This window comes from Ictidomys tridecemlineatus, chromosome 1 (genome assembly GCF_052094955.1).
Source record: "Ictidomys tridecemlineatus isolate mIctTri1 chromosome 1, mIctTri1.hap1, whole genome shotgun sequence".
Classification (NCBI taxonomy): domain Eukaryota; kingdom Metazoa; phylum Chordata; class Mammalia; order Rodentia; family Sciuridae; genus Ictidomys; species Ictidomys tridecemlineatus.
In genome coordinates this window covers 145,872,616-145,899,130 of record NC_135477.1, presented here as the reverse complement: position 1 = coordinate 145,899,130, position 26,515 = coordinate 145,872,616, and the positions used below count along the sequence as shown (strand labels likewise).

The 26,515-nt window shown below is 35.6% G+C and overlaps 1 protein-coding gene and 1 long non-coding RNA gene across 3 annotated transcripts in view; one reads left to right on the top strand and one right to left on the bottom strand.

Moving 5' to 3' along the window:
• Window positions 1–26,515, top strand: part of Kcnn2 (potassium calcium-activated channel subfamily N member 2) — a 414,889-nt gene that overhangs the window by 251,776 nt on the left and 136,598 nt on the right. The gene's annotated exons all lie outside the window — the stretch shown is intronic.
• Window positions 108–26,361, bottom strand: LOC144377459 (uncharacterized). The gene is made up of 2 exons (XR_013438462.1): window positions 19,592–26,361; window positions 108–482 (listed from the first exon to the last, which is right to left on the bottom strand). It is a non-coding gene; the product is annotated as an uncharacterized LOC144377459 (long non-coding RNA).

Genomic DNA, 26,515 nt, shown 5'->3' with positions numbered 1-26,515 from the left:
AAAAAGGAGGTCTTTTCCCTCCTCCACTTGGCTCTTTGTACCACATACTGTTCAAAAAGTAGACAGATTAAAGGAGCTAAGAGCAAATCACAGACAATGAGGTGAAATGGGATGAAAGCAGAAAGAAAACAATGTGTTTTACTGTCAATAAAATGTCATATATTCCCTGAGCCCAAACTAAAGTAATTCCTAGTTTTGCTCCTATGAGAAGTAGACAAAGGATCCAAGGATTTACCCTGCAAGACAAATTGTAAACAGTCAACTGAAACAAGTTAAGTCTTGGTGAGCATTAAAGCATAATTGTGTGTGTGTGTGTGTGTGTGTGTGTGTGTACAATTCAAATGAGAAATATATTAAATTCAAAGTTCAGTCTTATTCAGATGGGTCTATGCTGGAGCAGAAGGTCACAGCTTCCCAGCTCTGGGCTGCCCAATTGCTTCACAATAGGAGTCGGACAGCACTTCTGACGCATCCTTCTTGATCTGTTAACACAAATGCCATAATTACATCACTTTAAAGCACAGGCAAAAGTCACAAGTCTATTATGAAAACTCTCTGAGTTGAGGTTAACTGTACTATGAGAGCTGAGGGAAAACTGGCCAGAAAAAATATCGCACAGGACACAGAAGCTTGGAGTTAGATAAATTATTAAAATAAAGATCAAACTGAATTTGTAGAAACAAAGGCACAATTTTCTGATATTGTCAGTGAATCAGTTATCATTACCATTTGAAGTGTTTCAATCTGTGTTTTCTCTTTCAGTGCTACATTCTCTTTTGTAGCAGATGAGGCAGATCTTGGGCTAAGACATCCTTCCTACTCACTTCTAACTCAGTAAATCAAAGAGAAATATGACAATACAATAAGGACATGACAAGCTATTAATATTCATAATTTTAATTTCCTTTTAGAAATATTACTACCTGAGTCAGCCAATCTATTTGCTTGACTTCTGACTCTGCTTTCACCAAAAAAACCTATGGTTATTACTAATTGAAGAGGCAAATGGCCTTTTATATAGATATAGATCCCGCGGACTTTGGCATCTCAATCAATATGGTGTACTTTATCAAGACTCATCCTGATTGCTGTGGGAACTCTTGGAGCCTTTTATTTTACAACACTATCCATGCAATGGTCAATTTGTGGGTGGCTTTTAGTCTTTCCGTGAGGTCTTGGTCTAACCACAGTCTTAATCATGTTGTGTGCTATTACTACAATTTATATCACTAGCATTGCCAACTGCAGCTGAGTCATTCATAAGGCTGCTCTGCTCTGGGTCATGCTAGATGGATATCCTAATGGCCATCATTTGGCATACCCCATGGTCTGGGGCAGCTTCTATAGCAGGACACATCTGATAGGCTAAGAAATAGACTTTACAGAGGACAGGAGAAATGAAGTTATGAAGTAGCATGAAAATATATGATATAGCCCCACAGACACCCCTCTCATCTTGCTACTGCAAGTCTGAGTAGCAGCTTTTTGGTGAGTGGAGGATGGAGATCTTGGTGGCAAGCAGTTTGTTCGAACAACAGAGGTTTATAGATAAGATCTGACAATCAACTACTCAGTGCCTGGTCAACTTTGGGTCCTCAGGGAACTATAGCCCCCTTCTTCAGGGAAGGAGCCACTGTTCTTGTGGAAAACTGAGATTTGGAGCAGCCTTTCCCTTGGGGAGAATTTCCTCCCCCTTGACTCTTTTCAGCTAGATCATTGTTTAGGCAACCAATGAAAACCAGGGGTCACATTCAGATACTTGTGATCTTGCTTCTCACATTGCCAGCCGGATGATTGTAAAAGCCAAAATATATTCATCAGAGTTCCCTTCAGCTGACCAAAACCAATATGTATTTCTGTCTTATATGATCCGGAATTGTGTTCCCACATCCCTGTTCTCAGTTCATCTCTGCCCTCTTTGCTCTTTACTTCAGATGTTCCAACAGTCTCACTAAAAATCTTGATGTCTATATCTCCTTCTCTGCATTGCCAGCTAAATGTCCTTTCTGTAGGCTGAATTTCCCTTACAACTCTCCTCTTGGTGGATATAAATGGTATCATCCTTGAATGTCCCTGGCACATGACACTTGTCTGCTGATGCTCCAGCTCACAGTTCCCTGCCAAATCCAACACCCTCAAGAATTTGGAACCCCCAGTCGTCTTTCACGTGCTTTCCCCTTGCATCCCTGAACATTACCCTCTCTCTGCTGAGCATGGTGGGGTCCTGGTGCTGCTGTCTTCGGCCCTAAGGTTGACATCAACTCTTTCTGCTGCTCTGCTAGGTAGCCTTTCTCTGCAGCCCACAATCCTGAACCTACATGTGAGCACCACCCTGCGCTGAGGCTTGCAAGGGAGAAGGAAAAGCTTTTCTTCCTCTTCTTCTGGGTCCCACTCTCTTTGAAACCAGGACTCCAGGGTATTATGGTATTTTGAAACAGCCCATTTGGTTACTTTGTAGTGCTCATTCTCCTATTACAACCTTGGCTTTTATCTAGTTTCCTAGAAGAGAAACACATTTCAGTATGAACTACAATGCTAATATTGTACTCAGAATGCACACTGACTAAGGAGTGGCCATTGTGACAACCATTTAGACTGCTCCTTTTTGGACAAGTTCTCTCCTAAGGTTCTCGGTGTCACCAATCTCCATCATTTATGCATGTGCTCATAATACACACAACACCCCAATGGAATACTCTGTACTATTCTCACTTATCTCTCAGACCAAGTTTTAATGCCCAGAAATATCCAGGCTTAATTTAGGTACTCAGTAAATGTCTAAACATTGAATTGTGTGAACTTCCTATTTTAAAGACTTTCCATTATATACAACATGATATTCAGAAGTGTTAGGATGGATCCTATGATTCTGAACAGAAGTTTTTGTGCCTCATTTCCTGTTGCCCTTAAATGCTGTACTCGCTAGATAATGGGCTAATTGTGCCTCTGTCAACAGAGTATGCTTGTCATACCTCCAACCTTCTACAAAAGCTGTCCCCTTTCTTGGAGCAGACTGTTCTCAATCTATTTGACTAATTCCCACTCAGCCATCAGCGTGCAGTTTAAAAGCCCCTTCTTTGCAGAAGGTTCTCTAACAGCTGTAGTTACTTCCTCCTATGATTACTGTGGGCACTGGAGGACTTGCTACTCGTGTGGTAATTACCAGTGAGCAGAATCTTTCTCATTAAAACCACAGCTCCCTAGCAGATGGAATGACCTTGACTTAACTTTGTATCTCCATTGGATATAGAGAATATTAAATGGAAGGCAGAGTGCTGAGGACTACTATGCATGCATCTTTATTTACAAAACAGACCCACCTTATCCTGAGTTAACTCCCCCCTAGACTTCCTGACACTCTAGTACTTTATTTGTTCTCATTCTATCACTGGTTGAAGGGCTGCAGAGCCAACAGGAAGCCTGACGGCTCGGCAGGGCTGCAGCAGTTGAAGGAGTAGTCCAGGTTCTGAGTGTAAGCAGATCATAAACAAGGCAGAATTTTTAACCATGAATAACAACCAAATGAAGGTTTGAAAGGAAGAAAATGAAAAATGAATGAAGGAAAAGTTTCAGAGGAACAAAGAACCAGAAGAGCTCACAGTTTGGAGATGCAAGAAGAAAGAATAGTACAAGAGCTGGGAGGGGAAGCCATGGGGGGTCCCAGGAAAGGGCATGCTGAGTGATGGAAATGGGGCCACTCTCTGAAAGTGTGGCTGTGTGGCATGGGATAAACCTCACACAGCAGTAGGTCACCCACGTGAGGTCCACAGAACTGTATTAGTATTTTATTAACATGAACCAACCATCGGGAAATACAGAAACCTGAAAATATGGAGTCTACTAATATAGAATTGGTACCATTAGGGGGATACGATAAAATGTAGTGTTATGCTCTTTGCAGAATTTATTTTGCAAATTTATCCTATAAATAATTAATCTACTTAAGAAAAACCAACTGCTTTCAAGTACCTTCAAGTACTTTTGAAGCACTCATTACATAAAAACAATGATTAATTTTCCTCTTTAACAAGTGACCAAGTATATTCTCCATAAATATCTACCACTCTACAGTTGGCTAAATTATGAGTGTATCTCTAAGTCGCAGGACTGAATGTCTTGAAAAATATTCATTTTTTCCCTCAAATGCAAAATGATCTGGTATTCCGATCACCCATTGGCAAATTTAGCCCATTCATTTATTGTTTTTAAGTATTTTGAGCCCCTTACTCAACTCCAAGACTTGTGCCACCAGTTGATGCTACAAGAGAACAAGTTCAGATCTTCCCTCATGTTGCTGAGAATTTAGCTGGGAGTTTTGATATTTGCCAAAATATCAATAATATAAAAGGTCATTGACAAAATATTCCCATGGGAGATGGGCACATTGAGGACTTTAGAGGAAGCAAAAATTACATTCATTCATTTTTTTTTTTACTTTTAGGATTTAATTTCAGAGGCTGTGTTAATTTAAAATGTAATATATTCTCTTACGTTCAAGAAGTTTATAGTCAGGAGCAGGGTTGATTAGAAAAAGCTGAAAGTGTGTGACAGAGACTGGCAATTAGTACAGAAACTGATGTCTCCCCATGTTTGCATAGTGTGTGTGGACCAGTGCGTTCAGCAACAGCAAATGGGGGTGGCAGTGGGGTGGGGTGGGGTGGAATCTAACAGGTAAGGAAGAACTTCTCTCTATTGCACCCAACCCATACAAAGAAAAAAAATAAGCAAAAGAATATAGCATAGAAGATTCTAGAAAATTCTAGTAGTTGAAAAGTTTAAGTGATAGGAAAAAATATCAAGTGGTGATTTCTCTAGCAAGGCTGGCAATAGATGAGGAAATGATGTAATAAGACGTATATGATTCATTTTGGGCTCTTATTCAACCAAGTCAGAGGAAAATAAGATATTGAGGTGGTCCTGGAATCCTACCCAGCCATCTCCCAGTTACAACGAAAAGTGTCTATACCCAGTAAGTCATAGGCACATGGGAGGGATGTTTTAACAGCTTTGATACATTGAATTAAATTTCACAGAATCCATTCACCCATTCTTCCCTACATTTCTCTCTGCACTTTGAGATGTTACTCTTTATGCCTGCTTTCACTGGTCTTTATCCCAAATATGAGAAAGGACAGGGAGAAGGAGTGCACGTCAGATTCACCTGACCCCTCCTTGGGAAGATTCTCTTTCTCCCTGCCTAGATTTATACAATACCCGCTCTTACTCACAGTAATATGAGCCTTGTTAACCTTAGTGGATACTTCTCTACCCATAAAAATCATATTTAATTGACAACATGTGGTGATTCATGTCCTGTAAAAGTTTACAGTCTAAAAGAACAAATGCTGATATGGATAAGAATAAAGAGGCCACCTTAAGGAGTGGAGTTTATTTTAAAATGAGTAGGAAAATAGAAAAAAAATGAATGGGAAGTAAAGATAAAGCATGGAGGAGAAGCCTGGCAAACCTGCCACCAAATGAACATAGGAATGGAGCAAATGAAAGTGTTAAGCGGGGGCTAAAGATTGATATGAAAACAAATGAGCTTTCTTTATTCTTTTGCTTGTTTCTGCCTGATTTATGCTTTGCATTTCATTCTGACCTGTTTCCTCTTGTTGATATTGAAGGTTCTCCTCGACTAATGTTTCCTTTTCGAACTAATGTGTCTTGTAAAAATGACTATAACGCAGGCATTCCTTGTTCTTCTGGCAATCTATTATGTATAAGCAAAGCCTACTGGATGTGTCGGGGTATCATGGAGTCTAGATGTCACAGGAGTTGACTTCCAATGTCTTCCATGCAGGCAACTTTAAACACGGAGTTATCAACTGCTGTAGTTCTGTATTTCTGTAGATGACATTCTTAATTGCCAGATGTTTTAAAAATATGAATTCACCAAAAATTGAAGAATCTCTGGAAAAGAATGGTTCTTCTTTTATATATTCTCCCAGGCTTATATATACAAGTATTTATAAGTTTAAGAGCTTAAGGAAAATTGTATTTAAAAATGTCTTGTTTAATGAGTTGAACATCAATTTTAAAATCAAAATGAAATGTTTTTCTGTACACAAGAAGTCCCCTTACATATAAAAATGGCATTGTGTTGAACTTCCTGCTTGTAATGCACCAATGACACACCAAAAACTAAATGTATCTTTTTTCTCCAAAGGCTGGCTCTCATTGTCAGCTTCTTTAAATTACTAATTTTACACCAATCATTCAAGATGGATAACCTGGATTCCTAATTGGTGTCACTCTACTGATCCTCTTACACATGGGTTGTCAGTTGTTAATTTTTCTTAAATGTTTTATGGATTCAATCCTTTTTTTCCATTTCCAAAAATTCTGCCATGTTTAAAGCTTTCCCTACATCTCACTTTAATTAGAAAATAATCTGCTAATTCTGGTCCAATTTTCTTATCTACCCATAGCAGGTTAATTATAATTTTATCATTTCCTTTATCCAATTAAGAAGGCTTCTCACCTTCTGGAGATGTCCTCAGATAACTAACCCACTGTGTGAAATCTAATTCATACCATAGTTATGCATCTATCACGACTTTCAACTTAAAATCAAAGCTTAGAATCAATTTTACATTTTAAACTGATTTCATGGCAATCTTTCAGAGTTTATAACATTGCCAACTTTTCTCACACATTACGAGCATTTAAAAATCAGAGGAATTATCTTGACCTTTACACTAAAATACTATGCATTTGATTTATTTTATTTCTATACTTAATTCTAAATTTTCCCATGGGTAAAAACTACTGACCCACTTAAATGATAATTTGATTCATGTAAATTATGTAAGGTTGATTATTAACTAATGATATTTGAATAGAATAGTTGAACTAAATTTCCTGTGTTTTTGAGGTGATTCTACTTGTGCCCCATGGGCACATTGTGTGAATTTTATGATCAGTTTCACTACTGGGGACTCAGATTCCTTCCTCTTCAGCCAAGCCTGGGGTTTCTCCTAGATTCCAATTCCCTTTACATCAATTTGCATTCCTACAAAGGTTATAGCAGACATTCTTCACAGCTAGATTACACTCTACTTGTCTTTAGCTTTCAGGGCACTTAAAGGTCATTTAATAGTTCCCATTCCTTTACAGAGGGAAGCCTGTACTCTTTGTGTGATGACAGCTAATTGCTTTGAAACCTTTTAAATACCTCCTAAATTCTCTATTTTTTTTCATATTTTTTCCACATCTTCTCTAACTGGCTAGGCCCCTAATTCTAAGAATATTAATGACGTCCTCTGGTGTATTCCATGTACCATCTTCTGACTCAGCAATCTCAAGAATATAGTACTAGCCAGGCACAGTTGGACTTGCCTGTAGTCTCAGCTCTCAGAAGACAGAGGCAAGAGGATCAGTCAAAGCCAGGAATGTGAGACCAGCTTAACCAACATAGAGAGACTGCATTTTTAAACTAAAATACTGTTCTACTGACAAATCTAGAGCAAGATTGCTGAGGAAAGCAAGTCTTCACAAAATGTTCATAAAAACCTTTATCTATAGAAATGAGAACACATAGAAATAAGCAGAAGAAATTGTAGAACGTTGAATGTTGCCAAACTTGGGGTCAAGGGAGAGGAAAGGTAGAAGAAATAGAAAGAATGGTTGAAAATATAGGTGAAGGAATGGAAAGAACTTCAAGAATGGAGAATAACATAGCATCAAAGAATCTAGAGGTCATGTGAGATTAGGAGTGGAAAAAAAAAGTCTGCAGAGTTATTGGAAGGGAACTAGTGGCATGGTGGTCATCTTCTTAAGCATAATGTAAAACTAATTGATGAAAATGAAATTGACCTTTTGCAGGCATTTTGAAGTAACTGATGTTGTTTAAGGCTGGAGAGTGGTCATAATTGATTGTGAGTATAGGTGCAAAAAATGATCAGTTGTTTACCATGTTTTGCAGAGTTGCTAATGAAAGCAGATAAATGTAAAGCATATTCACATAAGCGATAACAATTAGCCATAAAGAAGAAGGTCTGGGGAATTTCTTAGAGTATTGGCCTTAGTTATCTTTAAGAAGAACATAGGAAGTCATTATAAACATAGGTTGTATGTCTATAAGATCTGCTCAGGAGAGCAGAAAAGTCAAAGGATATATTAACTCTTTAAAAAGCCTTAGAATGTGATCTCAAATTATGCTACAGAGCTATTGAAACAAAAACATTATGGTATTTGGCATCAAACTAGACCTGAAGACTAATGGAATGGAATAGAAGACACAGAGATGAACCCACACAGTCACGGCCATCTGATACACGACAAAGGTGCCAAAAATACATGTTGGAGAAAAGATAACCTTTTTAAACAATGGTACTGGGAAAACTGGATATCCATATTTAAAAGAATGAAGCTAGATTCCCATCTCACATCCTGCACAGAAGTCAAATCAAAGTGGATCAAAGATTAGGAATTACATCAGAAACACTGAAACTGCTGAAAGAAAACTCAGAGCCAACAGCCCATCTTGTTAATGCAGGCATTAACTTCTTTAACAAGATCCCTAAAGCTCAAGAAATAAAACCAAGAGTCAGCAAGTAGGACAGCATCAGATTACAAAGCTTCTACACAGCAAAGGAAATGATTAAAAGCATGAAGAGAGAGCCTACAGAATGAAAGAAAGTCTTTCCAAGTGCTCCTCCAACTGGGGATTAATATCCAAAATATATAAAGAACTCAAAAAGTTTTAACACCAAAAAGTAACTAGCTAGCTAAATAAATAAACAAATAACCAAAAAAAATGGGCAAAAGAAGTAAACAGAGATCTCTGAAAAGAATAAATGTGAATGGCCAACAAATATATGAAAAATTGTTCAATGACTCTGGAAATCAGGGAAATGTAAGTCAAAACTACATTTTGATTCCACCCAGTCAGAATGGTAATGATCAAGATATAAATAATAACAAATGCTGGCAAGAATAGAGGGGGGAGGTACACTCATGCATTGTTTATGAGCTGCCAAATTGGTGCAACCACTTTGATAAGCAGTATGGAGATTCCTCAAAAGTCTAGGAACAGAGCCACCATATGAGCCGTTCCTTGGTATTTATCCAAAAGAATTAAAATCAGCATACTATAGTGATACAGGCACATCAATATTTATAGCAGCACAATTCACAATAGCCAAGTTATGGAACCAGCCCCAATGCTCATCAAGAGATAATGGATTAAGACTTAGGAATCACAACAGAAACACTGAAATTCTATATAGACAATGGAGTTTTACTCAGCCATAAAGAAGAATGAAATGATTGCATTTGATGGTAAATGGATAGAACTGAGAACATCATGCTAAGTGAAATAAGCCCAACTCAGAAAGTCAAGTTTTCTCTCAGATGTGGAAGCTAGAGCAAAGTAACAGGAAAACAGAGGGGGTCATATCTCATAAGGATAGAGGAAGTATAAGTGGAGTAGGAGAAGAAAAGGATATTAAGGGGGAGGAAGGAGAGAGAGAAGAGGGAAGGAAGGAGAGATAGAAAAAGGGAGGAAATAGGGAATGAATTTGACAAAATTACACTATGGGCTGTATAAATATACCACAATGAATTTCGCCTTTATGTATATTTTTAAAGCATCAATTTAAAAAATAAATAGAAGACCAGTAGAGTAGATAAAAGAAAATGGGGATTAGGTAATATAAAGAGGAGGCCCCAGGGACTGAAAATAAGCAAATTAAATTCCATCCATGTATTATGTCAAAATGAACCCAGCTATTATATATAATTATAATGAATTATAAGAGCACTAATTAATAAAATGAATGACAAAAAAAGTCTAGTATGAATTCTTATTCATAAAGGAACTGAATATTGTACTCGAAACACCAACTAAAATTCCTAGAATATGGAGAGTGCCTAAGTAATATTAGCCATCTTTTTATAAGCTCTGGATATTCAATCCTTCATTCCAATGTTTATGTGCAGACATACCTGGTGGTAAGGATGAATCACTGACACACACTATACCAACACTCATGGATTGTGCATTCTTATGGAGGAGACAAGCAAGAAAAACATGAGACATTTATGAAAAAATAATTATAATTCATTAGTCATTATGAAGAAAGCAAATAAGGGACAACAGTGCAACACATCTGAACAGGCTGCTTTGGCAAGATCTTTAACTATGTGCCTTAGAGGATGGGATATTAAAACCCAGACATAAAAGTTAAAGAAGTCAAGGGGCTGGGTTTGTGGCTCAGTGGTAGAGCGTTTGCCTAGCATGTGTGAGGCACTGGGTCAAATTCTCAGTACCACCTATACAATAAATAAAATAAAGGTCCATCAACAACTAATAAAGATTTTTTTTTAAAAAAAAAAAGAAGTAACAGTCATTGAAAAAGATGATAAGAAATGCTTTCCTTGCAAAGAAAGCAGCTCAGACAATGATCCTGAATGAAGTTAGTGTTTTTAAAGTGGTGAAGGCGTGCAGAGCAAGGGAAAGAGAGACACAAGAACACAGGCATAGAGACAGGCAATGCAGAGGGAATACTCTGGATCGAGGTCCAAGTGGAAGCAAGAGTCCAAGACACTTGTTGCTGTGGTCAAGGCAAGAGAGGGTGGCCTCTGAAACAAAGATGGGGGGTTCAGAAGACAAAATTCACAGGACCCTATGAAATACTGGATATGGTGGGCAAGAAAGAGATTTTATACCATGGGCAACTGGATGTCATAAACTGAGAAAATTCTGGAGATGACTAAAGACTAAGAGAGGTGTAGGATGAGTCAGTACTTGAAGTCATTGAAATTGCAGTGCCTTGGTGCCTAGAAGATATGCAAGTGATATCAAACCAGTGTGCTATGCAGTTAAAGAACATTGACTTGCAGTAATGAAGCAACTTGCAGTTGCTTGTAGAAAACACAACAACAGGTGAAAAACTAGACACTACCTTTGTAAGTTAACAGGAACTCACAGATTTAACCTGTCCTGAAATTAATCAGGAAAGTTTTCTCACCTTTCATGATCTATGGCAATATAGTTAGTGGCTACTTTGAATGAATTCACAAAGTTCAAAAATGTAGTCAGAGGTCTCCTTACTACCACAAGGCTATAGATGATTTGCAATAGTTTCAAATTACCCTTGGTGAACAAACCAGTTTTTAATCAAAGAAAAAAACTTTCCACTCTTAGCTTGTGTTGAATTTTAACATGTAGAGCCCAGCATGAATTTGTAATTTCAGGTCCAACTAAAATTTTTCTTTCTGGGACAAATAAGCTCACATATTAAAAGTTTTTCTAACCTTCAGCTTGGTTTTGGATATTAGACAGAAAAATTAAGTGTACATGTCTGAACCATGCCTTTGATAAAGCTATTCACTGGGAATAAAAGATAAAACACATTGAATTTGTCTCACCTAGAGAGGCTGGTTATGTTTTCATTTTTCTCAAAAGCTTTAAAGTCATTTTCTTGAACAAAATCAACCAACTATGCACTTTGAGTACCTTTCACAGGACTTTTTATGAGTAGGGTTTTTTTAAGGTCCATTAAGCCAACATTGTACTTTTACATCTATATTTTAAGTTGTGTTTTTCTTTTTATTTTTCATGCACAATTCTGTAGGTGAGCATGAATCATTCCAATGCCATTTCCATCTTAAATCCTAATATTGAAAACTGGTTGGAGCTAAAAGGACTTTCATGAATTAATAATAAGTACAGGAAGGTGATGATAAAGTAAATTTAAACTGCCACTAATCTCTTCCAAATATGCACACATATCTAGGGACAAAAAAAACACAATATGCTTGTACATGTAAAAGAATTTGAATACTATAGGTCATGTCTAGCTTACTTTCTAACCATAATTTTAATACCCTTTAGTAAGTACCAAATATGAATCATTCACTTGACACTCAAGAGATGTGGGCACTATAATAATTTTATACAAGAAAATACTGAAACTAATCTCCAATGAAAATGGCTGGAGCAAGATTTAAATCCAGATGGTTCTTCCTTTGTAGCTTTTACTACTACTCTGCATCATTGTAAGGGGAGAAAAGGCATTTGAATCAGCTTTGTGTATATAACCCTTGGGGAGGATAAAGAATAATACTGCAATTACAGCTTTAGAAAATCCATCATTATTTGGGGGTTTAGGATTTCCCTGTGGAAATGGGATCTGGTATTTCCTTGTTTCTTGGTCCTGTTGATAACCTCTGCCCCTACTGGGATTAAAGGTGGAGAAATGAAAGAAGCTAATGAAATAGTTATCTGGAGATTTTCAGACACATTTTCTTAGAAGATACTAAAGGATGTGTTCCAGCAAAACGAGGGAGAAAATACAGAAAGAAGAAAATATAAATTCTAGGAAACAAGGAGGGTCTTCTTGGCCTTGAACCATTGAAAAACCCAGGACTTTTGTGGTCAATCTTGTTTGCAGATTTCATTTTTGCTCTGTGCTTCAGCTTCTTGAGCTAGTAAAAGGCGGGCATTTCCACAGGTAGTTCTCCTCTGCCAAACCCAGGTAAGGAGAATCATCATAAATATGTCAACAATATGACTTCTGGTGGTCACCAAAATAACTCTTGCTGAGGTCTAACCACCTTCTAATAAAAGTGCTTGTGAAGACTGGTCTTATCCACCCAGAAAGCCTAGGCCCCCTTCCTAGGCTTTCTTTTTGGTTAGTTCCATACTTCAGATAATGAACTTTAGATAATGAGCTTTCAGTTCCAGAATATGTGAACTAGTAGTTTTAGATCACTCTGAGCAGCAGATGTGCTCCACATCTTAAAATAAATAAATAAATCAAAAGCTGCAAGGTATTACAAATGAGAAGAGTTAAGGTTAAATGCTGGATTTCATGCTTCTCTTTAAATTGCAGGGAATCTGGCAATGCTGGGCTCACAGACCCCCATTGAAAGTCAGAGGCAGCTGAACTGGGTCAAGTTCCTTTAGGTTCAGCAAATGCTTCCAAGTTACCACAAGCTTTACCAGTCCCTATTGTCTTTATACCCAAAAGGCTTTACAGTTTTGTTTCAGGTTAGGCCCCAGTAGATGCCAACATCCTTTACCTAGACCTCAAAACCAGAAATCCCAGTTCATTATCCATCCACTGTCGGATAAAGAGAGACCCAGTTTGGGATGCAAAATCCTGGGTCCCTCTTGAGAAGGTAACAGAAGACAGAAAATAGCACCCAAGTTAGTTTTTCACATATTCACCATGTACAGCAGAACTTTAGCTTGGAAAAGATGAAAAGCTCAACTATGAATATGCATTTAGATTTAATTCACTCAGAATTTGAATGCAGGATTTCTGTCTTCAAAATCCAAATGAAGTCAATGCTTTTTGTTGTTGTTGTTTGTTTGTTTTGAGGCACTGGAGATGGAAACCCAGGGGCACTCTACCACTGCATTACATCCCCAGCTCTTTTTACTTTTTATTTTGAGACAGGATATCACTAAGTTGCTCAGGCTAGCCTCAAACTTGTGATCCTCCTGCTTTAGCCTCCCAAGTCACTAAGATTACAGGAGTGCACCCAAAGAGCTCCTAAAATGATCTTACTAATTCTATCCCTCAATACTTTTCACCTATGAAAACAGAAATTCAAATGATCACTTGCTAAAAGATTGATCATATTTTCAAATATTTATTATGTCCTCTTTAAGTTGCCCAACCTCCTATTGACTACCAAAATTATAATGCATTGTAAAGAATATTTTCATAAGTTTATAATCATTAATGTGCCAAATAACTGTGGTCAGAAGATTGCCATTGTGCATGCTATCTCTCCTTCCTTGTCTCTTTCTCTCTCTCTCTAAGATGTAGTTGTACATATACATGCCCATTTCCTGTGGTTAATTTGCTTTCTCAAGCAGCATTTGTCTTTTATTAAAGTGATAAATAGCCAGAATATAATATAGATTTCAAAAAAGTAAAATTGCATATTTTTAAAGTAAGCAACATGGTGATTTAATATATGTATACAAAGTGAAATAGTTAACACAATCAAGCTAATTAACATTATTCATCACCTCACATAGTTAGAATCGGTGTGTGTGTGAATACTTACAATCCACTTAATTAGCAAGTTTCAAGGGTGTAGCACAGTGTTATTGACTGCAGTCACTGTGCTCTACATCAGCTCTCCAGAACTCACTCATCTTATGACTCTTTCATAACCATCTCCCCATTTCCCTCACCCTTTAGCACCTGACAAGCATCATCCTAGTTTCTGCTTTTATGAGTCCTTTTTAGATCACACATACCAGTAAGATCACACAGTATTTGTCCTTCCATCATTGCCTTATTTCACTTAGTGTAACATCCTCCAGGTTCATCCTAGTACAAAATGCAGGATTGATTTCTTTTTAAACACTGAATAATATCTCATTGTATATATGTATATACCACATTTTCTTTATCCATCAATACCTATGTTGCTTCTATATCTCACTATTGTGAATAATGTGTCAATAAACCTTGGGGAAAAAAAACCTTCCAATAAGAAAAACTTGAGGTTATAGGCTGCTGTAAAAAAAAAAAAAAAAAAAAAAAAAAGTTCTCTCTAAATCTCGAGCATGTGAAATGTCATCCACACGAATGGGAAAGTTGTTAAGTATGCTCTCAAGGAGGGAAATTGTTACAGATGCTAAATTCAGGTGGCAAGATGAATGTGGATCTAGTGTTCAGTTCTGAAAGTAAAGGTGGAGATATAAAAAGAAGGTTTTTCAGAAGCTAAAAGTAAGATGAAGATGAATGGGAATGAATGCTAGAAATGGGATTGTAAATAAAATAGATAGTGGCTGGGATGAGTGGTTGTCAGGTGCTGGCCAGCTTCTTAGTATATCACAACATGATCTTTAGGAATGCCTGCCTTGATGTCATTGTAATGTATGGTGAAGTCCAAAACTGAAATATTCAGGATATGATCTCAGTATTTCTGGAGCCAGAGTAATTAGAAGAGAAAATATCCCTGACTATATAATAAGATGCTATGGGAAAAAAAAATCAAAAGCAATTTCAATAAAAATATATCATTAGAGATTTTATTCATAAAATACCCATAAGAAAGATTTATATTTTTCTATTCTTAGGCTTGATTTTACAACTAAATTATAGACATTAAAAGACTTTAAGTCTTTTTCATTTTTACCTGATAATGACACAAAGATGCTGTGGATTAAAATAGGACATAAAATAGAAACTAAAAAGTTGTCCTAATATTATAAATATTATATCACCAGAACTGTATTTTTCTAATCTTCTTAGTCATTTATCATATATTATATTAAAATACCCCCTTAGAAAAGATGGTATAGGGAGACTTATGTAAAGCAAGTTAAATAGACATGTACAACTTACCCTTAAATGCATAGTGAACTGATGTAGATACCCAGAATATCAAGAATTATAGAAAATGTCTTATAAGGTATGTGGTGTAGGTGTCAGAGGTGGGGGTAATGATAATTTGTGGAATGCAGAGAATGGATTCCCTCCAGAGATATTTTTTTTCTTAGATTTCAGGTGGCCAGGTATGTGACCTGAAAGGAGACTCTCTATAGTAAAGACTTAACAAACTCAACTATACAGTACATTCTTAAAAATCCATAATTGACTAATTAGAATACTCAATGTAGGTATATCAAAATTCACTGTACTGTCATGTATATCTAAAAAGAAAAAAGAAACCCAGAATTGACATGGATAAATAAAAATTCTGAGATAAAGGGTATGGTCCCAGGATTTTTGTTTTAAATTTTTGGGAGGTAACTCTTTTTCAAATGCATGAGGTAATTCCCTATTTTACTAAATAGAGTATGGTGTATATGCTGATCCAAAGTCACACTCACCTGTGAGAATCCCTTCACAACCATCCTGAGAAAATGTGCAGCCCCTGGCTCAGCTTTCCTGAGGGCCCCTCTCTCCCTCAATTCCTTTTCTGACACAAGCACTTAAGAGAGTCTGCTCCTGGTGCTACAGCCACCTATCAATATCAATCAATGTCAATCAATACCTCTGCCACCTGCCTGTGCTGTTTTCTTGGGTGCTGGGTCCTTTAAGGTGTGTGCTTCCAGCCAGGCACAGTGGTGCACGCCTGTAATCCCAGTGGATGAGGAGGCTGAGGCAGGAGGTTCATGAGTTCAAAGCCAGCCTCAGCAAAAGCGAGGTACTAAGCAGCTCAGTGAGACCCTGTCTCTAATAAAATACAAATTAGGGATGGGGATGTGGCTATCTGCTTTGTGAGCATGGATAATCTCTCCATTAATTATGTCTTTAATTTCTTTCAATAATCTTTTTAGCTTCAGAGTATAGGTTTTTATTTTTTTAGGAAAAACATCTTTATTATTTGAAGCAAAAAAAATAGTAAATAAAAATTGGTATGACATTTCATTTCTTAGTCTTCTCAATTAAGTTATATAAATACAAATGTCACTTAGTCTTTGTAAACTCTTGAGAATGTCTACAGGATCACACTTTGGTATGATATAAAAAGACACAACACACAATGAGATGGTAAAAGTAAAAATGTTCATAGGTATGATTGAGAAAAAATTCTAAAGATAGGCTCCCACATAAATAGGGCTTTAGGCTCAGTGGTAGAGCACTTGCCTCTCATGTGTGAGGCACTGGGTTCAATCCTCAGTATCACGTAAAAATAAATTTATAAACAAAGATAACTAAACATCTACAACTAAAACTTATAAAAATAAACAAATAATTAGAGTTTCACTTTTAATTCCTTTCCAAAACCCAGATAGCATGGCCCCATTATAGATCTTATAAATGTGATCTTCTTTAGCTCTTAATGCAGGGTAACAGAAAAGCTAGGTTTTGTACATTTGTTTTTACATTTCTAGTCATTTTATTCTTTTTGATGATGTTGCATTTGGAATCATTTTTCATTGATTTTTAGATTGTTCATTACTAGTATATACAAATGCAATTGATTTTTGCATATTGACCTTTTATCTAGGAGTCTATTTCTTAATTCCTTAGGATTTTCTACATATGCAAATGTGTCATATGTGAATAAGTAGTTTGAGTTCTTCGTTTCCATCTGGTTACATTTTGTTTCATTTTCTTGCCTAATTGCAGTGGCTAGAACTTCTAATAAAACAATTAATAAAAGTGGAAAGAACAGTGATGTCTTATTTCTGATTTTAAAGAAAAAACACAATCTTTCCACTCAGGATATCTTTTTTTTTTTTTTTTAATGAATGCCTCTTATCAGGTTGAAGGTACCTAGTCCTCAACTTCTTACTGATCCTACTTTGTCAAGTGTATTTGTCATAAAAAGGTTTTGGATTTTGCCAATTGCTGTTGTTCTGTATACTATACTTGTTGTGGTTTTTGTCCTTTGTTTTATTAATATGTTGCATCACATTGATTGGTTTTCCAATGTTCAACTAACCTTGCATTCCTAGGACACATCCCACTTGGCATGTACTAATCTTTGTATATTGCTATGTTCAGATTGATTGGATTTTGTTGCAGTTTTATCCATTTGCATTTCCAGATGATGCCAGTTGGTATTTTTCTTTTCTTGTGATGTCTTTGGTTTTGTATCAGAGTAATACAAGTCTCAAAAATCAAGTTGAGAAGTGTTTCTTCCTCTTCTATATTTTGGAAGAGGTTGTGAGGAATAATGTTAATTACTCTTTATATGAACTGTGGATTCACCAGTAAAGCTATCTGGGCATGGTCATTTCTTCATGGGAACTCTAAAGTCTTCAAACCCAATCACTAGTTTTTACAGACTATATACATTTTAAAGTTAATATTCAGTCAGTTTTGGTAATTTTTCTCTCTCTAGCATCTATGTATCTCAGTTAAATAATTAATATGTTGACCTATAGTTTTTCATATCATTCTATTATAATCATTTTCATTATTTGTAAAGTTGTCACTGATGTCCCTTTATCTGTTTCTGGATTTTAGCAATGTGTTTTCCCTTATTAGTCTTACTAAAAGTTGGTCAATGTTGTTGATCTTTTTAAAAACGTTTTGTTTTCATGACTTTCTCTGCTGTTTTTCTATTCATTATTTAATTAATTTCTAGTCCAATAATTATGATTCCTTCTACTTGGCTTAATTTGATCTTCTTTTTTTTAGAAATAATTAGCTAAATGGTTTCAGGTATTTTCTTTTTCTTTCAATGTAGGCACATATAACTATAAATTTTATTCTAAGTATGACTTTGGATGCATTGTGTAGGTTTTGGTGTGCTCTGATTTTTGTTTTTATTCATCTGTAAATATTTTCACTGCAGTTTCTTCTTTTTGACTCTTATTTATTTTAGGAGTAGGTTAATTTTTTTTCTACACATTTGTGAATTTCCCAAATTTCATTTTGATTTTGATTTCTAATCATTCCATTAGGGTCAGATAACATAGTATAATTTTAATTTTCTTAATTTATTGAGGTTTATCTTAAGGCCTAATATGTGGTCTTTCCTGGAACATGTTTCTTGGGTACTTGAGAAGAATGTGCTTTTTGTTGTTGTAAGGTAGAGTATTCTGCATATATCTGTTGATTTGTAGTTGTTAAAGTCTTCTACATCCTAATTGATCTTCTGTATCACTCATCTAGCCATAATTGAGAGTGGGGTATAAAGTCTATTTTATTGTTGAATTATCTAGTTGTGCCTTCAGTTCTGTCAGTTTTCCTTCATATATTTTGGGGTTCTGGAATTATATGCATATGTATTTATAATTGTTATATTTTCCTGACTGATTTATAGTTTGTCATTATAAAGTTAGCTTCATCATCTCCAGTTATAACTTCTTTCCTAAAGTCTATTTTGACATATATTAGTCAAGAGAGCCACTACAGCTCACTTGCTTATGGTTGTTGTTGAACATGGTATATCTTTTAACTTTTGACCTATTTGTATCTTTGTATCTAAGGCTTATTTCCTAAAGATAGCATATGATTGTTTTTGTTGTTGTTGTTGTTTGTTTGTTTGGTACCAGGAATTGAACTCAGGGGCACTCTACCACTAAGCTATATCCCCAGTCCTATTCTGTATTTATTTAGAGACAGTTTCTCACTGAGTTGCTTAGCCCCTTGCTTTTGCTGAAGCTGTCTTTGAACTCATGATCCTCCTGCCTCAGCCTCCAGCATCTACTGTATTTTGAAACATTCTGTCTGACCAACTCTGTTTTTTGTTCGGATTACTTAATCCATTAACATTTATTGTTGTTATTACTATGATTTTATTTATGTTTATGATTTTACTTTTTGTTTCATGTCTTTGTGTAACTCCCTTTATTTCTTACTTGCATTGTCAATATTTTCATTGTAACATTTTAATCCTTTGGTGTTATTCACAAATTTTTGGTTTTCTTAATGGTTTCTATAGGCCTTGTATGTTGTAATTTACCAGAACTTACTTCTGATTTATATTGACTTAATGTCAGTAAAATATACAGATATTATTTATGAACAGATTAAGTCTACCTTCTCCTTTTTATGCTATTAATGTTGCACATATATATCTGTATGTATATTACAACCCTACTAATACGTTATAATAATTACTAAAAAACTTTTTATTATTTTAAAAATGCTGAGAAAATAAAACTATTATGTGTTTTTGCACAGTTTATTATGTTAAATGTTGTACTTACCATTTTTGTTTTGTTTTGTTTTGTTCTGACTTCTTCCTGTGAGTTCAAGTTCCCATCTGTACTCCACTACAGCTCTGCTCACACCTGTGTCCTTTGGGCTGCCATTGTCAAGTATAGAAACAATTTTATATTAAAGATTTTACAGCATCATTTACAAATATTACTTTATGAAATTTATTTTTCAATAAATTAAGAGAAATAAAAATTATGAAATTATGCTGTTTGTTATAGTTACTGACACACCTACCTTCATTGGCACTTTGTTTCTCATGTTGTTTCACACTGTCATCTGGTATTGCTTTCAGCCTGGAAACTTTCTTTACTCCTTCTTGTAAGCCAGGTCTGTTAGCAACTAATTCTCTCCATTGTTGTTTCTCTGGGAATCTCTTTCTTACTTCATGTTTGTCAGTGTTACTAGATATTACATTTCTTTGTTGACAGGTTTTCCTCTTTTGGTGCTTCTCTAGATCGTCCCACTGTGCTCTGTCACATTCTTGATGATGCTGAGTCAGCTGTTATTCTTACTGGGCTCTCAGATCATAAGGATGCCAGTTTTTGTCTTGCCAAGTTCAAGATTTTCTTTCTTGACCTTCAATGTCAGACTATTATGCATCTGGGTTTGGATGCTGTCTTTTTATCCTGGTTGGTGTTTGTTGAACTTCTTATATGTCTGAATTAATGTGTTTCCTCAAATCTGGAATTTTTTTTTTGGCCCTTATTTCTTTGAATATTTTTTATGCTCCCTTTTCTCTTTCCTTTTCTAGTCTCACATTTCATGTGTATAATTTAAGGTGTGCTATGATTTTCTGAGGCTCTGTTCATTTTCTTTATTATTTCTTCTCTCTATTCTTCAGATCATATAATTTTCATCAGTCAATCTTCATGTTTATTGATTCTTTTTTCTGCTAGCTCAAATTTATTCCTGAGCCCTTCTCATGAGTTTTTCATTGTGGATATTGTAGTTTTTAACTCCAGAATTTGGGTTTGGTTATTTTTAGTAATTTCTATTCACCCATATTCTCTGTTGATGAACCATTCTCAGTATCCTTCCCTTTAGCCATTCTTGAAGTTTAGTTCAGAGCTGGGCATGTGGATTACACTGGGTCTATTGGATTTACTAAGAGAATTGTTTGGAATGCTGGGACAGAATAGGATCTACTTTCCTCTGAATTATGTGAGTGTGGATATAAGTTTTAAAACTGGGGTAGTCATTTTTGTTACTAAGTGATTTTGTTACCAAAAATGAGGATTAAGCCAATATATATGAAGGAGAAAAACGACCAAATATCTGAGGGAAGTAACTAGAACACCAATGATGGTGTCTATGCCTCTGACTCAGATCATATTGATGTCTTCCCTAATTATATTATCAGTGATATGGGCCAAGAAAAAATGCTTGTTAAGAGAATTTGACTTATCAAAGAAGTGCCCAAGAGTTTTAACTAATTAAAACATTTTTAAGGACGACTCACCCTCAGTGGAAAGGAAAAAAATCACTGTCAAAGATTGAATCTTGTCATTGTATTTATCTGTCATATGTAGCTGTTGGGCTTTTTTTCCTGACATATTGCATAGTATCTATGTTATTTTGTATCATATGGACGATTATTATGTGTTAATAATTAAGACAGTAAGATTGATGAACTTAACAGCTATAGAACAAAACAGAAATAATGAGACTAAAAGTCTTTCTTAAAAAAAAAAGATTTTTAGGTGAGGATGAATATGTAAACCTTCACAATATATTAGCATTTAAAATGTTCTTTGCTGATGATATTGTTCCATTTCATTCAGTTTAGCCCATCACGTTCTTTCCCTTTATATGCTTGGGCACCAAATCCCTCCATTACTGAGACAGTTATTAGGTGATGGAAATTTTAAAATAGTCCCAGAAAGAGAGATAAGATAAAGATAGAGGAGGGTGGTATGGGAGGATTAGATGAACTCTAGATAGGGCAAAGGGGGAAAGGGGAGGGAGAGAAAGGGAGGGGGGCATGGGGGTAGGAAAGACAGTGGAATGAGATGGACATCATTATCCTAAGTACATGTCTGAAGACATGAATGGTGTGACTCTACTATGTTTATAATTAGAGATGTGAAAAATTGTGCTGTATGTGTATAATATGTATTATAACGCATTCTGCTGTCATATATAACAAATTAGAATAAAATAATGAAAAAAAAAGATAAAGATAGAAAAAGGGTGGTAGGTTTTATGAGCCTGTTTGGTAAGATGTAGACAAGAAACAGGAAAACAGAAATGTAGAAGATTGATGAATAACACACGGGGACATAATTGAAAAGGCTGTGATCAAGAAAAGAGTAAATAGAGCTAATTCATAGTACAACCTAACCCTGTGCAGGAGATATCATGATAAGAAAAGAATTCACTGGGTTTCAAAGGGAAAATAAACTTTTGAGAACTTAGATAGCCCTTATGTTTGGGCACCAAAAACCCTTAGAATTTTTGGTATCATCAAGTTGATGCTTTGGGCTTAATATTTGGGCTTTTTTTTTTTTTTTTTTTTTTTTTTAAATCCTTGGTCCCACTTTTGCTGACTGTCTCAGCTGTGAGACACACCGGTTTCTCCTGTGTCACACAGCCTTGCTTCCATTCTCTGGTTCCCTCAGTCTGTAACATGAAAGGAGAGGCAATGTGAGCAGAATGCTGCCCGGGAACCAGGCTGAGTCCTTGCAGGACTGAAGACAAGGTCCTCTGAGCCCCCAGAACCCAAGAGCTTGAGACCTGCTCCTCCTCAGTCCTCATATAAAAAGACAGAAATGACCTTTGCTAGCATCAATAAGTACTCCTTTGTGGTCTTTCACTTTTATTATAGACCTTGCCAAAAATGAAGAATGCCCAGGCTGGCAGCAAACTAGGCAGAAGAGTGTGTCTGAATACATCAAGACCTGTTTATTCTTTTTCAAAACATATTTATACTTTTTAATTAGGCCTGCAGGTATACAGCACTGCCATTTCTGGTCCACAATAATATTATATTCTCGCAAATTATTCTATTGAGCAAATGAAATCCACAAGAGGACAATTGTTAGAGATCACAGAAACCACAGAAGCCCAAGAGGAAATGTCCAGATGGCCACTGACAGGCAGCTTCTGGTAATGATAGGCCACTGCTATCTGTCCCTGTTTGAGGGTATGCAGTCAATAGGTTGTTTTTTGGCTGTGGAGAAACGCTACGAGAGTGTGAAACCACTACACCATACAGACTCTGAAGACTATGAGATCTGGCTTCTCCTTGATCCTGACCTCCTGCCATCATAGGTAGGGCAGGTACCCTGCCTCAGGGTATTTTTCTTACCTATAAAATGAAGCGGTTCCTGCCTTCCACATGGGTTGTTATAGGATGCAAATGAAATAATACTTGAGAAACTGCTTTATAACTAGAATGTGTTGTTGTCCACTAAGATCCCCCCATTCTACTTTCTTATTAATTTTCAAGGTCTCTGTGTATGTGTGTGTGTGTGTACAGCTGCTAAGGGATATTTGTTCATAAAATCCACTGACAATTTCTTTTTCTTCTCCTCTTCTCCCTCTGAATTTTTTTTTTTTTTCTGTACTGGGGGATTGAACCCAAGGGTAATTTACCTCTGAGCTGCCACCCTAGATCTGTTTATTTTTCATTTTGAGGCAGGGTCTTGCTAAGTTCTTAGTGTCCTACTAAGTTGCTGAGACTGGCCTCAAACATTCAATCCTCCTATCTCAAGTCTCCTAAGTTGCTGGGATTACAGAAGTGCACCATCATACCTGGCAAAATCAAGATTTTTTTTTAAAGATTCACAATCCTCAGTAATTTCAGTTTGTTCTCTCATTTAAATAACACAAGTTCGATTTCATTAACAAAATTAATATGATTTTATCTATGTTTTGCTGACATTGCTGAGACATATGCAGTTAGCTGATATATTGTGAAAGATAAAGGCAAGAGCAGAAAAAAATTCTGAAAAGTTCATGAAGTTTATGGGCAGGTCCCAACATACCTACTTCCAAAACAAAAATGGAAATATTGCTAAAAATTAATAAGACTATCAATAGGCTCATTCAGGTCTTGATACTTTATAACCATAATGCAAAAGTATAAATAACACATATAATTATTATGTCAATGTTTTATTTCCTTTGACATTAGGATAATATATGATTTAAAAATAATACTATTTGCAAGGTCTTTTGAATGTTGTGCTTCAGGAAACATTAAATTGTGCTAAGGAAACAGCTGATACTATCCTGATTTCACACTTGGATAAACATTAAGTAAAATAAGTTCAGAGAGGTTGCATCATCTTATCACAGTCTCTATGTTTGGTACTATAATAGATTCACTCAGGTAAAGAAAAAATGAATCAGAAAATTTTTTACTTTGTAGGTCAGTTGAAGTTTTCCCTCAGACAACTCAATGTGGGAAACAGATGACAGTCTGTCTTTGTAAATAAAGACAGAACATCCAAATTGGAGACCTGATTTTCAAGCACAAGACAGAGAGGTAGCATAAACAAATAATGTCTCTGAAGAAAAGAAGTGCAAAAAATGGCATAATATAAATCTGAATAAGTGGGGTGTAAGCAACCTGAAGGTTTTTTCCATGCCCCTGTGGATTGAGAAAACTATTCTTCTAAGAATGTATGTGTGTGTGTTGGGAGGTGGGTATTATATGTGTGTGTGTGTTCACAAGCTTGGCATACAAAAAAATATAGGAAAGCAAATGCTGTTAAGTCATATCAAAAAATAATAGAGAATTTTAGCAGAAAATGATGCTGGAAATAAAGATGTTTAATTGATTAGACTTCAAATGCATTTTGTGGGTAAGTATGACCTCTGGTGTTAATTTAGGGAAATTTTAGCATTTAAATGTCTTCATGGCAGTCAGAGAAACAAATGGTAATTTTCTGAAAGCTTATCACCAGAAGTCACTGGCATTTGTTTTGTGTCCCTTCTTTCTTCATTTCTTCTTGTTCTCTTCTTTCTCTCACAAATTTGAAACTGTCACATGCAAAGCATTACCCATGTGGAAGAATATTGTCTTTGTTGCTGTGAAAGCTTAACTTGACATGTTATATGTTTCTCTCTACAATCCTATGTAGGATAAAAACCTCCACAAAGTTATGGCATACATATTTTAAAAGTCTACACATAAGCTTAAGAATCATTCTATATTAATTTTAGTTTTTAAAATAAGAAGTCACAAAAATAAAATCTTAAATGTGCTCTTGTCATGACCCAATAGTGTAAAATGCCCTAAACAATAAAGTCATGATGATTCAGACCAAAAAATGAAAAAATGAAGCACAAAGTTTTGGGATTTTTTTTCTCTTGAAGTTTTTCATCACCATGCTGATAGAGTTTTATCAATCACACATCACACTCTCAGAATATGGGCATTAGGGAGATGCTGTTTTGAATGTGTGCAATCAATTGAATCTTTAATGAAAATGCAATAAATATCTGCCTTGCGTTTTTCTCTCTGTAGTCACAGTGAGCTTCACATTATTAAATTTTCAAAGTATTAGCTAGGCTAAAGTACTCTTAATCTGAGTTTGAAATTTTCTGACGGTCTCTCATGCTGTGCACTAAATTTATCTTTTCTTGTGTAATTTGTACATTCCATCCTTCCCCATACCCTCCTTGAGAGAAGTAAGAACTCCACATCATAGTACCATCTTAAATCTCAGTGAGCATTCATTTCTATTTTCTACATGATTCCAACATTATAAGTAATCCTATACCAAGGCATAGAAGTATGTGCAGCAACTATATGTTTCTTCTGTTAATGGAACACTAACATATTTTTTTTTCCTTCTGTTTTAAGCCTTGAGTTTGCTATTTGAGAATGTCAGTTTCATATAAGGCGAAGGAGCTATTATGTTCCTTATGACATTTTAGTGACTAGAAACTTACATCTAATTTAAAATGCTGGTGACAACTGTTGTGATATTTAGGGGGAGTGGTCTTTATAATCTTTCATCTAAACCTATGAATAGTTAATGAAACTACTAATTTACCAAAGCTTCTTTGAAGTATTTAGATTTATGAGGATGGATCAAATATTTTCACTTATTCAGCTACATGGAGCAACCAGAGAAAGGCTATATAATTTGTTGGGAAGAGTACTAAGACATGTTTGATAGATTTTATGCTTTAGTTGAAATTATTTTTCAGACCAAAGATGAATAAGTTTTAATTTGGAAACTTTGATTCAACTTGCTTGTTACAATTGTTTTTAATAGTCCTGCTCACCACACCATGCACTCAATATCTTCACAGTTGCACCCCCCCATTCAGTAAACTTCATTATTCTAAACAAGTTTTATTAATTTCACACTGTGGGAATACAAAACAAAAATCATAAGGGTTGTGTGATTTTTAACTATTAAAATTCTATCATTAGCCAAGATCATTGATAAATTCAAATCCTAACAGTATTCATTATCTCAAATCAAGAAGTATGGGAGTAAAACCCTCCCGATTTTTCCTCCTGAATCTATTTACTCTCATGATCAAAAAATTAAAATTGTTTAACACATCCAAATATCCTAAAATAAATTATTCACTCCGTGGCATTGAATACACACACACACACACACACACACACACACACAGGAATAGAGAAAAGGTAAGCAACTTTAGGGCAGCTGCTGAATAGAATGTCAAGAAATTGGATCCAGCTGAGAATTTCAATTACCTAATGAGAGTGATCCACTTTCACTCTAATTCGTTGGTCTACTTCATTAATTACTATCATAAATGCTTTAAAAATCACAATTTAAAAGCGAAACAAATATTCAATTGGCCATTTTCTATGATTTTTTTTTTTTGGTAGAGGGGAGGAAAATTTCAATTCACAAAGGAAACTGTGAAGACTTAAGATGGAGCAGAAACAAAGAACCCTCAAAGATCCCCTACCTCTT